The sequence below is a fragment of the Corvus brachyrhynchos genome, unplaced genomic scaffold (genome assembly GCF_000691975.1).
Source record: "Corvus brachyrhynchos isolate BGI_N302 unplaced genomic scaffold, ASM69197v1 scaffold142, whole genome shotgun sequence".
In the NCBI taxonomy this organism is placed as follows: Eukaryota; Metazoa; Chordata; class Aves; order Passeriformes; family Corvidae; genus Corvus; species Corvus brachyrhynchos.
The window spans coordinates 10,242,022-10,260,482 of NW_008237226.1; the positions used below are offsets into that span (position 1 = coordinate 10,242,022).

The 18,461-nt window shown below is 37.0% G+C and overlaps 1 long non-coding RNA gene across 7 annotated transcripts in view; it reads right to left on the reverse strand.

The window, feature by feature from the left end:
* The window catches only part of LOC108445455, a 118,223-nt gene that overhangs the window by 85,832 nt on the left and 13,930 nt on the right, over positions 1-18,461 (reverse strand). For 4 of the 7 annotated variants that reach the window (XR_001860320.1, XR_001860315.1, XR_001860317.1 and 1 more), the window contains exons 2-4: positions 15,781-15,845; positions 14,560-14,580; positions 10,103-10,278 (exon numbers count right to left, since the gene is read on the reverse strand). This is a non-coding gene — a long non-coding RNA (uncharacterized LOC108445455). Of the gene's footprint in view, positions 1-10,102; positions 10,279-14,559; positions 14,581-15,780; positions 15,846-17,009; positions 17,082-18,461 lie in introns of all 7 variants that reach the window. The other 3 variants (XR_001860318.1, XR_001860319.1, XR_001860316.1) reach the window with 3 other exon arrangements.

An 18,461-nucleotide genomic window follows, 5' to 3' on the forward strand; every position in this document is an offset into this window, starting at 1 on the left:
ATCACCACCAAATAAGCATTTTATTAGTTTACCATAAAGAAGGGTGACATCAGGAAAAAATAAATGACTGAAAAATGTTTGACAGAGACCCTCTGTTAACAGCACTTTAATCCCAGAATGATTTAAACCACTCCCTTACTATTATAATGCTGAGAATTTTTATTCCTTTTTCAGATAAGGTATAAAACTCATGTACTCAGCCCTTGTGATAACTGAAGAATCCTTGATAACACACCTTTTTATTAAAAAGTCAGAAAAAATAGAGAAAAGCATGATTTGAAAGCAGGGCAGTGGCTACTTATGGCTGTCTTCTAGAATGAGTAGGTGTAGTATACAGAAAAAAGTAGATGTTGTTATGTGTAGAACACATGATACGTTTTACAAAAGCACTGATTTCAGCCACATCCAGAAGAAAATAATGCTTGGATCAAAACATTAAGCACTTTATAAATATTAAGTTTTTTTACATTTCTCTATAATCTAGCATTGAGTAAAGAAGCCCATAAATATCTCTTTGTTCCCTTAATTTGTAGCCTTAGTGAGTGTATTTTAATCATTTTAGTGAGCTCTGGCATAAGACAGTACAGAAGTAAAGAGAAAATATGTTCCACAGAAAGTTCTATAACAAGAGGTGATATGTTGTGTCAGAAATGGCGTAGTTGGTGCTGACATTCTTTTGGTAGAGTAAGAGAAAAGGGGAAAGTGTTTGGAGGTTAAATGGAATTAATAAAGCACACTAAGCTATTTATTGCACATTAAAAATTGAACCTTACTCATCTCAAAATGCCTTTTGGGCTATTGGATATAGATCTCCTGACAGCTGCAGATGTAGTCACAGCAGTATTAGAAAAACAGAGATTTTTTTTTTTCCAAAGTTCAAGACCTGAGCACTGCCTAAAAAGGGAGATATGCCTTCAAGCACTGAACTTTTGATATTTTTCTGACTTAAATGCATACCAACACTTGGAGTTCAAAGCATGGATTCAGTAACCCAAGGAAAAAAATAATTTCAACTGTGATTACATAACAATGAACAACATAACATAATTTTACCTGGAAAACCCTGAAAATACCTGACTGCTGTTTTGTTTTTCTTTTCTGTTTGGGGAGAAAATAGTTCAGGGAAATAGAATGATGTTATTCACCATTTTCTGAAACATTTCAAAGTTAGCAAACATTTCTGATATGTGTAAAAGTGGAGATCTGTAGCAGGTAGAAACATGAATGCCTTCAACAACAATATTATTTGGTTCCATGCTGAGATAATGGCTGTCTACCCAGGAATCCAGACAAACTCTTTCATTTAGGCCCCTGCTGAAGTCAGAGGTGTTATCTGGCTGGGTGCCTGGACCTCAGAATATACTATGAAAGTTCCAAAGCCACCCTACATTTCAGTGAACACCAGCTCTGCTACGATTGCAGCTGTGCAGCTGCTTTCACCCAGCCACAGTGCAGACTCCTGGATTTGTTTCATCTTTGCTTTCACCAGACCACTTTCCAGGCAGACCAAATCCCTGCCTGGTCCCAGCCATCTGAAGACTACAGCTGGCATGGAGAAAGCATCAGCCCTTCTGTTTTCAGGGGTGGTGCACATTGTTGTTGAATTGATAGGTCTGCGTAAGAAGAATCTAAAAAGAAAGTGTTCCTGAAAATGAGGATTTGAGAAGATGCCAAGGGACCAAAGATAGACCTCTTCTTTCAAGAAAAAAGTCAGATGAAGGACTGCTATGTTTCACTGCAGCCACCAGGTATTTCTATAGAACAGAAAAGTGACCAAAATTTTAATACTTTTTACCCACCCTGACTCTGCAAAAACTTAGGTATGGAGAAGGATATTACAGTATAATGAGGACACATGATAATCACACGGTTAAAATCTCTTAAACATATGATCATCTTACAGCTTTGAAACAAATTTCACATTGTAACATTGTATCTACAAATCCTTCCTAACTCAGAAAATTTTTTTCTTAGTCAGCCTAAAAGAAATACATTCTTTGATGGTTTTAAATTAAGCTTGCAAAACCTGATGCTTTGAAAGTGGAAAAAACCCCAAGGCATTCTTTCTAGTGGTAACTGAAGGAAAGTTTCACAACAGGGATGTGCTGTTCAGCCTGCCTTCGGGGCATGAAAATATTATTGAGAAGACTCAAAAGAGTGCAGTCTATTGTCTCAAAAGTACTAGACTCAGTATTATCCTTTATTTTTTGTGGGTACAAACACCTTCTTTCAGAAGACATCAATGAGAAAAGTTTGCAAGTAACCTGATATCAAATGGAATACTTACCTAACATAAGAAATGTTCTCATCGTGGATTACAGTCAGATTCTGGTCTCACTGAAGTCAATAAGGTTTTTATTGTTGATTTCACGTGAACTAGTTAAAATTTTGCTAAGAAATAGGCTTGACATTTGACACAACAAGAACTTCAAGGGACCTTTAGCATGAAGCAAACAGAGCTTGACTTCCAGCTGGACCATTGACCCTGCTGGCCACATTCACAGTTATAATTAGGTTCCTTTTAGCTTGTTTGGCAATAAAATGGTATAATGGGCCTTTGAAGTCTGTATTTCCTTCCTGCATTTCTGTCCAAGTCAGTATAGACTCATGACTTTTCTTCAGCGCGGTCTCTCACACCAAGCCATTGCCAATGTGCCACACACTCTGGTTGTCAGCATCCATCCAGCTGAGGTCCCAGGGCCCTGGATGTGGCAGCCAAAAGCTGGCTGAGAGCCACTGGCTCTGCACTCTTGTCACAGCTTCTTTAGTCTACTCTGGGGATGGGCAAATCACCTCTCTTTGCCCCAGCTTCCTGACAAGTTAAAGGAATATCCTGGTGTGTGCAGTAGGCCATGGAAATACGAGTTGTGGGGAGTGAGTTGTTCTGCATTAACACCTTGGAAGTGGACTCCAGATTTAGTCACAGGCCCTAGCCAGATATGTATTGCATGAAAAAGTCAGTAAAAAATATCTTCTGGCCTCAGAAATATTGTGCCCTCCCTGAAGAGTATAACCTGATCATCTAATTTTTTCTCACATTGCAGAGCATCTAACAACAAATGCTAGGTTTACGAGGAATTTTCTTGTTTGTTATCTCTCTGCTCTTGGTTATTGTCTTATTATCTGCTTACCTATGACTTTATTACTCATGATTATTTGGCTTTTTATCTCAAGTGTACTTAAACACCAAAAAAGTTAGGAGATACTTACTTTCCCAGGTGAGAAACACTGGAAGCTAAAGTAGCCTTGAAACATTTTGTTGAAATCTCTTCTACTTCTGTGTATAGAAGTGTATAAAGATATGTATATAATTACAAATAACTTTTATTTGCACAACTTTGGTAAGACAGAAATGAACACTTCTGGTCTTCACATGGCCCTCATATTTTTATTTTCTTATATCTAACAGTTACAAATGCATACAGCTTCTTATTAAAATGTAAATAAGTTTTAAAAATATCAGTAGGGTTACATATATTTAGTTTTCATATTGCAAAAAGATACAATACTGTACAATATGGTATTAAAAAGAAAACATATAACATGGAGTTATATTCCATCTCCATACTTTTGTACTACAGAGTTATTCTTTCCAATGGTCCTAGGATTTCACAGTAATTTAAGGAAGTTTTAACTTTCATTTCTTAAAAAATTAGACAAGCTATAAACAGAAAGTTAAAAAAAAAAACCCCAAAACCAATTGTTTTCTAATTGTTTTTGATGAATTAAACAAAATCACAGTAACCTTAATGAGTTCCTAGAACATGGTTATTTTGAATCATAGCAGGATGTTTGCCTTAGAATATATTCTTATTATATTCCTATCTTATTACATCCCTGATGTTAAAGGAACACTAGAAAACTTCAAGTCGCTGAAAGAATAAGATTTAAGTCTTTGTTTAGAGTTAAGAATGTAAGTGCTTTTCTGGACCAAGGCCACCATGCTTAACACTAAAACAGGTTTGCCAAGACTTCCTTCTGCCAAAACACAGCATGGTAAAAACCAAAAACTTTTGGTTTGGCAAAGAGAAATTTAAAAAGTTATTGAGAAGAAGATGAATTTCTAGTAGAAGTATGCCACAGGGCATAGATTAGCCTGGGGAGTAGGTTTTACTCTGTTGCTCGAAAATGCAGGTTTTGATTAGTTTTCTCATAGGCTTGAAACAAATATTTGGTCTCAGGTCATTCTGAATTACAAAAATATGGGCTTTCAGTGTAGAATTTCTAAACTCTTAGTTTGAAATAAGTACCCTTCCTAGTAGGGTGTGGAGCTTTCTCCACTTCCATGCTTTTCTTGGATTCATTCTATGTTGATACCAAAAGAGATGAATTTTCTGTGTGAGACATGGAAATAATCTCAGTGCAGATCTATCCAGCAATTTGTAAAGCTTAGGCCTCAGTGAGAATAGGAATTCTGATAGACAAACTTCCAATGAAACCTTGCAATACTATCATAAGTTAAATACTATGATACTTAAAATTATTTTATTTTTAAATTTTTGTTGTTCATTTTATTATTTAATATCATTATTTTATTGTTTATTAACAAACTGATTTTCTTCAGCCTTTTTTCTTTGTTTACAGTGATAGAGAGCTGTCTGAAGAAGGAAAAGGAGATCACTGAGTGATTTCACAGGTGGGTCTAAAGTATATGTGGGACTTTGTAAAGCATTTGGAAACAATTTCAGATAAACTGATTTAAATTCAGAAAATATAGGACAAGTACAAATTATCTTTAGCATATCAGGACATAAAATCTTCTGCAAGTTGTTTTCTTTGGAGGTCTATTGCTCAAGCCTGAAAAATTTCAGTTAAAATGTATTGGATGTCACTTCATTTCCCTATCCTCAGAGCAGGCATATCTGGTGACAAGAATGCCAGTCTCACTGGCAGTGAATAGGATAAGGGAAGTTTGCTGTTCATTAAAAATTTTGGAAAAGATCGATTTAATCTATTTTGAATTTAAAACACATTAAAAATACAAAGGGGAAAAAAAAAAACAAAAAACCAAAACCACAGAGAATCAAAAAACAAACCAACTAAACCAAACCAAGAACATTTTTTACAAACCAGAAAAACACTTTCAAGTATCTCCAATTTTAGCTTATTTCTTGCTGAGATGGTTTCAGAAGTCAAGAAAATATTTCAGTAAAAACCTATCAACCTCCTTACACAATTCAAGATTCAGAGTGTAGTAAGGTTCAAATGACTTAGCTGAACCAATTTAAAAATTTCACAGAAGACAGACTGGAAGCTGCATATCTGCAGATCTTATCTTTCTCATCCAGTGTGATTTCTAGCTGGCCACTGATAGCTCTAAGCCATAGAACCTAATGAAGATATTAAGAAAACCTATTTACGCAGTTATTTTTTTTAGAAGAAGCTGGCATTTAGCAATCATAAGCAGCAACAAAACAATATTGTGGCTTGACACTCATGGTTGTAACGATGTGATAGGAAGTGGGTGTCAAGTTCCCTTGGTGAGAAATAGGGAATAAATAAGACACTCTGAATCACCAATGAATCACTAATAGAGTTCTGCTTCTGGATTTTTGGCTTTTACTTCCAGACTCTAAAATTATGACAGTTTTAAAATGATGGATGAAGGTGAACACTTCACAGCATTCACAACTGTGTGGTAAGAGTTAGATTGCCATTAAACTTCCTAACGCCATGAAAACAGGAAATTTTAACAACCAGTATTCTTTGTTTCTTTTGGCTAATGTCAGAGTTAACAAGTGTCCAGGTTCTTTGTAGAACAAGACAGGATGAGGGTAAAAGGACGACCTCTTCATGGCCAGCAGCAAAACCACTAAGTTCAGCAGAGTTCAGGGAGTTCTGGATTCCTCTCACAAAGTTTACAAGAACTCACGCTCTTTTAGCACACACTCTACTACATATTGTGCTGGAAAATGAACTACAGTAGTTTTACTGTGAATAAATATACACATTTTGATAGCCAATAAAAATAAAGTGGTAAGATACGCTAATCTGAGCAACTGGGAGCTCCCTCAAATTTAAGACATGATGCCACAATTGAAAGTAAGAAATATCAGGCTCTTAAAGGGAACAAGAAAATTGTCTAGTTAGTGTATGTGTATGTATACATACATGGGTTCATTATCATCAGTATTAGCACTGAAATTTTTTAAACAGAAGTTTCAAAAGCATTGTCAGAGTTCAGATTGTCAGTTTTGAATGGACAGAATTACATGGATTGAAATACTTACTGTAAAGGTACACATGAAGTTTATTCTGCATTCATTCTGAATTCCTGTAGGAGTTCAGTGAATAGGACTAGGTCCAGGCTCTGGTACCTTGTCACACCAGATGGAATCAGACAGAGACCAGGTCACCACTGTCAGAAGCTTTACTCTCCACTTGCTTTGTTTATTCTGTTCTATATGACAAACTGCACTCATTGAGCAGGCAGGACCAGGGAGAGCCTGGGCAAGTTTTGGTAAAGCAAGTGAAGAAACTTATCCTGCAGGTTTGCCATCTGGGCATTTCTAGATGCAAATATGTACAGCAATGTTTGTATATTTATTGACAATTGTATCAGCTGTAGGTTTGATTTCTGCTATTAAACAATTGCATTGAATTAGCAATGGTCTAGTGTTATAATCTAGACAGGTCTCTGTGACGATTGTTGCATGCATTTCAACACTCCTGGGCTTACAGTCCAGTGGAGGTACAATAAGCAAATGCCGAAGGAAAAAGCCATTAGGATTGTGTAGGACTATGGCAAAGTGACTTTAATTGCTATGATGAAAAAGAAGGGTGGCTTTAGAGATTATTATATGAGATTAGAATATTTTATGTTCTGTATTGTTTGCATTTCTACTGAGAGAAATTTCCTCAGAAGAGAAGCACTGTGCTGTGTGTTGGACTGATCCATTTTTTTTTTTTTTATCATCTATGCACTAATAAATGCTTTGTGAAATGTTTGTCTCTTGTTAAAAGAAAATTAACAAATTCAAAACTGGTTCTGACCATCACCAGGGTAGAATAAAGAGTGGGTTTAAGTTAATATGTAGACTATTATCTTGGGAACAACACCACCACTACTTTTTTTTTTTATTTTTGTGTTTTCCAGTGCATGTTTTAAGTTATAGAAGCACATTCAACTGTGAAAGATCTTGTTGGGTCACTCCATACCCTCTTCTTTCTAAGTTTACTTAAATCATAAAACTTTGCTTCCAGCAAAAGCTTTCAAAGCAAGGACACAATGTTCTTAACTATTATTCTCTTCCTGTCTCATGCAATTCTACATACATCCTGCCAACTTGGAAATCAATGTTTTTAAGTAAATTGAAGTTCTTATGTCCTTAATGGAGCTTTAATGGAGCTTCTTCTGTACCTACTACATTGAATAGTGGTCTCTGCAGAGGGGAAAATTGAAACCCAAATCTTGCAAAACTTTTTTCCCACTTGTAAATATGTACTTGAATGTTGAGATTGTACGGTCAAAAGCACAATGTAATCGACATCATGCCAGTCCATGGTGTCATCAGTAACAATTAGGAAATTTTAACATAAGAATATGAGAAACTAGTGGCCCAGTTAGACCAAGACTGACTCTAACCTTGACTTGATACAAGGTTCTTGTCCACTTTGTAGTATCAGACTTTAGAATAAAACCTCCATAACCATTTGGAAAACTGAAGCCCATAATTATTGGTAAAGGGTCTGGCATCTCTGTGCTTGAAATTACTGATGTAAATGCAGTTGTGTTGACTCAAAGGTTGAGTAAGAAAGGCTATGGTCAACTGACTATATTTTCCTTGGTTCCTAATATATACCATCGACTATTCAGCATAGCTTTACATTTCTCATAGGTTCCAGCCGCTCTAGAGATTACATTAGTGCAGCTTCACTGGATGCTTTTCATGGACTGATGAGTTTAGTTCTACCAAATGCAGGTAATTCTTCCATGTGCTACAGTCACCTACTAAATCTTCACAGAGCAGAAACCTGGTAAAAAAATTAACACCCGTTTATGCTGTAGCCTCTGTCTTTATTTCTATCAGTAGCAGTACCCCAGATGATCCAAAGTATCTCAGGTCTAAGAACTATCTCACATTTACTGAGTCATATTAGAAGGTAGATCTAGGCTTGTCAAAAGAAAGCTAGGTCAGTTGACCCATGAAAAGATTGATTTTTCTAACATTTTTTCAGTCCCCTATACTATCAGTAAGAGAGATAGATTTCTATCCAAAATTAATGGCAGACGATTTTATAAATTGCCTGCACATCCAAAGAGATGGAAACCATCTATGGTAAATGGACTGAATTCTCCTCTACTGGTCCCCAAATATTTCTCCCTCTGTCTAGTGACTGCAGAGGAAATTAAGGACCTGGGGTGGTTGAGTCCCCTCCACCACAGATAAATTTACCACAGGTAAGTAAAACTGTAACAAGACAGCACTAAACTTAGGCTTTGAGTTAGAAGAGTGATTCCTCACAAAGATAATTGGTGAAACTGCACACAGTTAGTGGCAGTGATTGGCACCCTCTATCCCACCATGCTTGTAGTCCATTTACATACAGCTGGGGAGCCCATGGTTACCCCAATCCACACTGAAATAAAGTTGCACTGACTCCAGATCAGTGGTGAGAAAAATTCTGTTGTTTTGATAAACATATCCAAACATATGTATCCAGTGTCTACAGGTTTTCAAATACAGTAAGTGCTGATACTGAAATTTAAATTTCACAAGTACGAAGTTTCTGCTTTCACAGACTAATCTGACCCCTCTCTAAACCAGACATAGTCTCTCCTTTGTGATGTTGTGCAATTATTTTTCTCAATTTTTTGGCTTCCACTTCCTTAACTAAGGAGAAAAATAAAAAGTATACCTTGGGAGTTTAGGAAGTTATTAAGAAGAGAAACTTATTCAGGAAAGGAACTTCTTTTTTCTCATGGATGCCAGACTCAGACAAAAGATGTTTCTTTTTTTGTCTTCCCCCCTCCCCACATACACCTCCATCCTCCTCCCCAGATACAAAATACACTGTGGTTATTTGACTTGTTATGTTTCTCTACAGGAATCATAATGGAACTTTGTTATTTTGTTTATCTTCAAAAAAAAGTCTCATGTCTCAATACACAACATTTTCCAGACATGTTTTTATTTTACAGTTTCAACCTCTACAGTTTCACCTGGCCAGCTCCACCCCAGAATTTCATCAGTGTTACAGGTGGAGATCATTTGCTATGACTTCATGGTTATTATTCTTTCTCTTTGCAAATTAGAGATAACAGATAAGCTATTATATTCCCTGAGGGCAAACCATTTTCTCCTGTACTTGCAATGAGTCAGCAACATGTTATAATGCATGTGATCATCTCAGTGCATGAAATTTCACAAAACTCTATACAGGGTGTTAGCTTGTTTTCTGTGTATTATCTATGTCTTACTGAAGTAGTATATTCAGAGAGTCCTTCTGGCTTGAGAAATACTATGACAAGATGATAGAGAATCTCACCTGCAGAAGAGTTTCTTCCTTCTTATTCTTTTTACTTTCCTTCAAGATTGATGTGCAAACTTTTAAACTAAGAGTCTTCATCTGAAACCATGGAGTTACATACTTCACAGAACGACCCTTAAATACTCATTTTGATGCTGCATTAATTAGTACAGTTAATGACCAAATGAGAGAGAGACACACAGGGCATTTGACCAGCATTGATAAAGTACTGCAAGGCAGCAATGGCAATACCAAGATTTTCAGGAGAGCCTTTAGACTGTGACATGCAAAAGGAAAGCAACCTCGTGGAATTCTGTCAGTGCTATATTGCACTTGTGACCATTTACTCTCATCTTTTAAATGCTTGATGGTAGTACATTTTGGGGGGCAAAGGCTGTTTCACATCACTCGTAATAGAGCAAAGAATAGGTCATCTGCCTTATCTTCATCTTTTTACTCTTAACTGAGGGAAGAATGGAGAAAATAAGTTTAGCCCATACTTTTTGAAGAATGCTTACATTTTGAAAAGTTGTGGTGTCTGACACTACCATATTTCATATACCTGCCATGGGATTTATAGCTAATAAACATCAGTACTGTGTGGTAAATGCGGCCCCTGGACTACACTTACCATAATACTGCACTGCACCTTTGAAAAACTGTAGGGCATGCTGGCAGCAGTAGGAGGTTAGAGGGAAAGAATAGAGACTGGAGAAGGAGATTTGGCTGGAAGGAGAGCTGTGGTAAGTCATGGATGGGATCCCCAAGAAGTCACCTGTTGATTATACTGTGCAGATGTTATGTTGCCTGGAATGCAAAAATTAAAAAAAATTACGGAGGAAAAAAAGAGGAGGAATGACATTTCCTGCAATCATATGAAGCAGAATAAGCAGAGTTATTTAGTGCATGAATTAATCTGAGAAAAGGGTTTAGTGTGAAAAGAATTACCTGCACTGATTGTTTGTCACTGTAGTAAAAGAGCACAGAGGCAAAAAAATGGTGTCAGTAGCTGGTTCCAGCCAATGCCTGCTCTCAGCTGCCAGTGGAAGCATCCCAGGCATTGCCAGGAGCTTCACTGAGAGTCTGAGACTGGTTTGCATAGTGAAATGATAAACTTTAGTTTCTACTAGTTTTCTCTTTAACTACCTGTTGTGTTATACCTCAGCCTCCCTTCTGAGATACAAAAGAAAACAGAGGAACTGGAAAGAATTTTTCTTAAGTTTGAGGGTTTTGGGGATTTGTCATGGGGGTCATTAATGTCAACTCTTATGGAGAGATTGTCATTGATGAAAATTTAGAAACGTGTAAATAACTTAATCCTATTTTTCTTTTTTTTTTTTTTTCATTCCCCCTCAAGACACTGTGTGCTTGTGTCTCTTAGATACATTTGTAAAGCTTGTTGTCTTTTGATATCAGTTCCCATTCTTTATATTTCCCCTTCAGGAAAGAAAACTTCTCTTCAAATGAAGAGTCAGGCTTAAAACAACAGGAAAAAAAGAAGCAGGTGGACTACTCACTTTAGATAAAAGGCATTATTCTTGAAAGTAATTTGGGTTGTCTGTGTCTGTTGGTCATGTCAGGACCTATTTACTTTACCTTGCAGGAGCAATCTGACTTCAGTTATTTTCACACTTTGGGCTGAAACTCTATCAAAAGACAAAAGCACAGATGTGTCTATTGCAACTTGCATCTCAAACTTTGTAAGAGGCTCAACAAAGCACTGTGTGGATGTGTTTAGCTTTCAGAATGCAAATTTTTATCTCTTTAAGAACAAATGTTTCAAATAGTAAGAAGAATATAATTACAAAATAGCTAATGAAAACAAAACACACTCATAAACTTCCTCTTAAAGACGATGATTGAGTACTACTACTCTGGAAGATTGTAAAGATGTGATATAATTTCTTGGTTCTTATTCCCAAGCAAAATAATTTTTTTTTTTTTTTGCCTTCAGTGGAAAAATTCTTCTTTGATGTAAAATACAGACTGTTACTTTCTCATTGCAATAAAATGTATGTCCTGATCAATGACTTGTTCCAAATAATAGTTGTGTCACTGAAAAACACATTTCTGGGATGTTTTCTTTGGTCATGTTAGAACTTCCTCTGTGCACAGAGTCTCTTGCTTCTCATCAGTCTGGAGACCCTGCAGCCAAATTACCTGCCTTTCATCTTTCTGCTAGATGGTGGAAGAAAGATTAGTAGAGGAAAAAAAAGCTTAGTAAGAGTTTTTGTGTAATAGAATTGGAATGTGAGACAGAGACAAATAACAATTTCAGGAAGAAAGACTTTTAAAAAAGCAGAATGGAAAAGGAAGATGAATAGATAAGTTATGCCTTCTTTTACATTTACCTTTAAAGTTTCTATTTTATAAAATTCTTTAGCTTTTATTAATAAAAAGTACTATTTATTAAAAGTACTATTGTTACTATTAACATTGTGGTAGATGAACAAGTCTCAGGGAATAATTGTAATTTAGCTGGAGAAGAAGGAAGGGAATATATTAAACTGCTTTTCCTTTCTTTTGAAACAAATTAGAGAAGTGTGAAATTATGGCATAGGATCTGGTTCCTCTTCCTCAATAAAAGCAGGACTAGCCTTGTTATCATTTCATAATAAAGTAGAGCAGAATCTGTCTGAATGATGGTGAAAAGAAGATCTGATAACCTTAATTTTACTTCATCCATTTCAGGGACTGCCAGACTTTGAATATGACATTCTTAGATTAAAAATTTCAGAACTGTCAGATGTTCCCCCTTCTGACCAGCATTTCAGTATTTGAGAACAATAGCTCACAGTGCTTGTCCTGGAGAGCTGCTTTATCAAAGTCTTGCAGGAAAATCTGAGAAGTATGATATGAAGTTAAGTCTGATGGAGGTTGATACTGCCAGAGGAAGTGGGTAGTACTGGACTCTTCAAACTGGAGAGAATTGAACCTGGGGTCTCCAGTATCTGTCCTAACCACAGGTCTGAGTAGAAGCCTGAGTGGGGTGCTGCTCTGGCAGTTGAAGCTGATGCATCTGTGCTGCTGAGAAAAGAGGTGTCATGGGGTGGAAAGGAAAACAGGCAAAAAAAAACCTAGTCGGGGGGTTGGAGTACCCTATTGTGTTGGGTTGACCTTGGTTGGATGCCAGCTGCCCACCAAGCTGCTCTATCACTCCCCTCCTCATTTGGACAGGGCAGGGAGAAAATAAGTTGGAAAAAACTCATGGGTCAAGATAAGCGGAATTTAATAAAGCAAAAGCAAAGGTCATGCATGCAGAAGCACAGGGAACAAAAATATTTTATTCTCTGCTTCCCATCAGAAGTTCATGTCTTGCCACTTCCCAGGAAGTAGGGCTTCAGTATAAATGGGAGTTGCTCCAGAAGAAAAATTGCGTAAATAACAAATCACCCCTGGCCCCAATCTCCCACCCCTCTCCTCTTTCCTTTAGGTTCTATTGCTGAGAAGATACATGGTATGGAATTTTATGGAGTATCCCTTTGGTCAGTTTGGGTCATCTCTCCTGGCCATATTGTCTCCCAAGATCTTGCCCACCACCAACCTGCTGGTGAGGGAGGAATGTTGGAAAGACAGGGCTGATGCTGTGCGAGCTCTGCTCAGCAGTAGTGCAAACACTGGTGTGTAATCAACACCTTTCCAGCTGTCAGTGCAGACCACAGCACTGTGAGGGCTGCTATGGGAAAATTCACTCCACCCCAGCCAGAACCAATACAGCTGCTAATGGACACAGCTAAAATGCCATGTACACATTTGTATTAGATCATCATTGAAAACAATTAGAACCATTTCTGGAAGCAGGGACCACTACATCAACCTTTTGCTGAAGCTGCTTCTGAAATAAGCATATGAATTAAAATTAGTTCTATTCACTGTTGATTTCTCAAAATCTGCTTTATTTTAAATCTTAAAGAAAGGTGTGTGTAAATGTGTGTAAATGTATGTAAATATGCATTGAAACATGCATGAATAGAAAAGTAGTAATTTTTTTACCAGAATCATCTGATAAACTGTTGTCTTCAATGGTAAAAAAGAGGAAACAATCTAATTGCTCTGTGCTTTATATCTTCTCTAACTGCTCCAAGTTTTCTTGAGAAAACAGTTGCCAGAAACCCATGGTTTCCTTATGTCTCAGAACTATATTGTTAGCTACTTGTATAATTTGGTGAGGTTTCATTCTGATTGTCAGATTTCAGCACTTAGTTCTGTGATTCATTTTTACTAAAAGAAATCACCAATTCCCTCCCCTTAAAATTACTTTTCTGGATGATTAAGAAATGCAGTTCCATACTATCACAGGACTTCCCAAATTATCTTTCTTCAAATACTATGTCCTGAAGTTCCTTTAATGTTGTTCCCAGAAAGTGACTCATGATTCTTTATTAATTATAGAATATGTTAACTTAATGAATGCACTTGAAAAGTGTTTTTGTATTCTCACCATAGCTTGAAGGAAATATCATTGCCAAGGCATTATCTCTAACTGATCTCATAATAGTAGTATACATGTAACTTTTTTATGATTGATTCTTTAAAATTTAGCCAAATTTTTTAAAACATGTTAATGTAGACCTGATTTCATTTCTATAGACTACATCTTTAATTGCATGAATAATTGTAGACATTTAAGGCTAAACATTAATTTCATGAAAAATGAGGACAGAAGCTCCTCTACTGTAGGTTGGCCAGTATTTTGCTCTGTTCATGCATAAGTTTATTGCTGATACGGCACATTGCCTCTTTATTATTATTGGCTTTTTGCACTGTAATAATCTGAATGAGACTATACTGGAAGTAACCCACTTTTGTGACTTGGATGGATAGGTTTATCATGTTGTCAGGAAATAAATGGGAATATTCCAGTGTTAGCGTCAGATACATTCTCTGGTATCACCAAGGGCATGTTTGGAGAAAAATCTTGTGTTTGTATAGAGATGGTAAGTGGAGCAGTTCATATTCTTAGTTATGTTGTGCCCTCTGGCAAGCCTGCCAGGAGAGTGCTGTGCTTGTTTTGTGAAGAGAAACCTCCTCCACATTCCAGCTTGAGCATATCTATTGTTTTCAGACATAAACAGATGTCTTCCTTACCTAAGGGAAGCTCTCAAAAATCTGGAAGTAAAACAGAAGAAACTGATGTGAAACCACAACAGTATTTGACCTGTCTGCATGCATTAATAATCTCAATTTTAGCTGAAGGCAGAGTTCTGTGGCATTCAGTTTTATTTATTTGCTTGGTTTCTGCCCCGCAATATGGAAGAACAATAAAAGATATTAGTATTAATTTAATTTTTAAAAATTCAGTTAGGATTTTGTTAAATACATACATGCTTATTATGTCATTCAGAGTCTTTAAAAGCAAGATAATTCAGAGTTGCTTAAGAAGAGCTGGGAGAAGGGGGGTAAATGTATTCTTCATTCTGCCAATACGCCCTGTATTTCACCCACCAAAATCTCAAAATTCATGATGAGATCAAACTACAGATCCAGAGCAGAGCTTTTTCTAATAATTCTGATAGGGTGAATGAATTTTATTTGCATGAATCTTGTCTGACTGCTAACAAAATGCATATGTTTGGGGGGTTTTTGCATCTATATATTTACTTTCTGTGACAGGCTGATCTGTTTTTTCCAGCCTTATACAAATGTCTGTAGGACATTCAAACGTGTTAGAATTTAGCTGCCTGTGGGAGGTAAGATGATAACTTCAAGTAGGTCAGGTTTACAACTCCTTCATGAAGACAAGGCACACCACACTTATGCTAAGTTTGGGACTCATCTCCCTTAAGTGCCCTGTCTCTCTCCTCTCTCCTCACCCATCTGCACCACAGCTACAACACAGATTGTATGATGAAATTAAAACAATGCTAATATTGAGTAACTACTAGGTGTATTGAGAAAAAGTACTGTGTGTTCAAGGACAGCAGGATAAGTGTATCAGTGAAGGGGAAGAAAGAGAAGTTTTGAACACAGCGCAAGAACAAAGGAAGTGGAGAACTATTAGAGTGAGGTACAGTGCCCCCAGCTGAGCCCTGTACTGGAGCCAGCTCTACACCTGCTGGGAAAGCCACATGTCAGAGCCCAGCAAAGGCTGATCCAGCATCTCTCCAGCAAACCACACTGCACTGATACTGGTGCTGCCTTTGCTGTTTGTGTCATAGTGCAGAGTAGACACAGACCTGGGTCTGACATCTCCCTGCAAGGTTACATCCATTTGCAGAAGTAGCAGCTGGGATGCAACAAACCTCGTGTAAAAGTAAAGATGCCCAGAAACTTAGATATTTTAATTGTTCTTTTTTCATTCTCAGGTACCTGATAGTCCGAATAGAAGCAGGTCTTGACTTCTCAGTCCTCCTCAGAATGATGAAACTGTAGCTCTACAAGAAGGAAAGAATGAGAATCTAGAGCATGGCAAAAAAAAACATGATGGAAGGATTTAAGACATGAAAATCAATTCTACTTTTAATTCTAGTAAAATTTAAGTGCAAGTAGCCTCTCATGTCAGTGAGACATAATTTAAAATAAGAGACTAAACATACACTAAAAGTATACAGAGATGGAAGAATTTAATCTCTTTCATAAGTAAACTACAGAATTTAATTTGTTCATAAAGCAAACAAATTTCCACTAGAAATTCTTAAGAATTGAAGCTATCACAAAAGACTGCTATCTTTGATTTTATTTGTTATTTCTGAATGTGCATCATCTTGGTTTCCATGCTACAGTAGTGTGATTCATATCTTGTGGTTAGGAAGGCTGACTCTTTTTTTCCAAAATTTCTGCTGTGAGAAAACATCTGCTGAAATGTAGATAGTTTGTGGTATGTGGATGAAATATGTATCCTTTGCAACCTCCCACAGTAAGAACAGGCTCTTCTCAAGACAAGTAACAACACTATTCTCACAGTTGTTTTCTTGGCACATTACCCCCAATAGTATGATCAAATATTTTTTCTATGTAGAAAGAAAGGTCTCATGGGATATTTACATGTATGTCATTTGCATCATTTCCAGGTTGTAAATACATACATTACTTTCATTGCAGGGAAGACTATTTCTGTAATTTAACATTTTATAATCACAATTAATACTGCATAAAATATAATAATTTCTATTACATAGAGCAAAGCCTCCTTACAATACCAAGAAACACTTGTTCAACTGGAAATCCAGTTTTAAGCCCTAAGAGCAGAGAGGTTTTCTCATCCAGCTTCAGCTTATCAGGCTGCAGTGGGAACTGTCGATCATGTTACAATATGAGTACTCATTGACAGGAACTCCCTCCTGCTGGTGGTACCTCTCAAGATTCCAAATAGGCCTCATATATCTACATCAGAAATTCACACTTCTGTATCTCTGTGCTTCTCTGCTCCCTTTCTCAACTGGGGACAACTCCCAGAAGGAGCAGAAGACCTCCAGCCTTTTTGTTAAAAGTCCATGATGTCTGTCACGTAGCCACCTTACCATCCTCAATACTTGATGGCTTAGGCAATTCTCTTACACACAAAAAAATACATCTTTCTCACCAAATTGGAGATGTACCTCATATTTTCTGTCTCAAAGCAGCCCAGGTCTGCACCACTTGCAGATTGCCCAGAAGTGCACCCAAGTCACCTGGAGAGATAGAGAAGCAGCTCTTCCTTGCTCTGTGCATACAGAAAAGTCAACCATTCCTTTGCAAACAGTTACAATTGGTACTATGGTTCAATATTACCTTTCTGGAGAATGGCACTATGTTCACACTACAGAGTGGTGCATATGGATGGGCTTCCTGGGGTCCCTCTGTGGCCAAGACAATGTTGTCATTGTGTATTGGAATATGGAAGGAAACTGGAATTCTACAAAATTTTGCTGTGAGAATTTTCATTTAAACAGAGAATCATTTAGGTTGAAAAAGATCTTTAAGATCATTATGTCCAACTGTTAACCCAGCACCACCAAGTCCACCAGTAAGCTGTGTATCTAATAAAAGCTAATATTTTGTGATCGGCAGGAAACCCGAGGTTTTTGAAGTTCTGGTTGCCTTAATGGGATCATTGTGTATTTGTATATCTTCAGCAACTTCAGATGTTTGCATTTAGGGGAAACATATGTAATGAAATCATTAATACTCTGTTGTCAAGCATTTTTAGCAATTATGTGAGGAAGAATTTTAAAAAGACAATACTTACGGCTTTCTTTCTTGTGTTACAATATTTGATTTCATCAGCTGCTCAAAAATCTTTTGTTATTTTTTCAGTTAAGGGATTTGCCAGAGTTTTGGATGAAACAGAAATAACTCCAGAATGTTTTTATTCTCTATTTCAGTACTAATTTTGAGTTGCCAGAAAAAAATTGTCTAAAAATTGCTATAAAGTAAGAAACAGGTTATATTTCACTTCTGTTTTCAGTGCGTAAACAGTACAGCACAACAGTGACAGACCCACAGAAAAAAAACCCTTTCTGTGGTTTTTTTTAGCTGGCAAATGTGGATGAACAGGAAAGAATGAGCTCTGCATTCATCCACAAGATGTGCAAACCCTGTATAGGAGTGTGTACCACTCTCCTCTGTAACACCGGTTTTATAGATAACGATGAGCCTCCAGCTCTCATCGCAGTCAAGAGGTACTGCTGGAGTACACTAACCCTGCTGGAAATCCTGACTGCAGTAGTGCTGCAGAGGGTTTTTACTGCAGCACAGTGGACACCAGAAAGCCATTACAGAATGCCAGTGTGACTATACCACTTCTTACCCACAGGTTTCTTATTGCTGGGAAAGGCTGGACTAGATGACCTGTGAGGTCACCTTCCAACCTGGTATTCTATGGTTCTACATACACATACAGTCCTTAGGGACATCCATTGCTTCCTCTAAATGATTGATACTTTATTTTAATGTCACAGATATAAATGGGTATCACGTGGGAGGGTAGAAAGCATAATAAGTTGCTTTCAGATTATAATTTGTTCCAATGAAACCTGAGTGTTTTGGCTGTGATGATATGTTAAACTGCA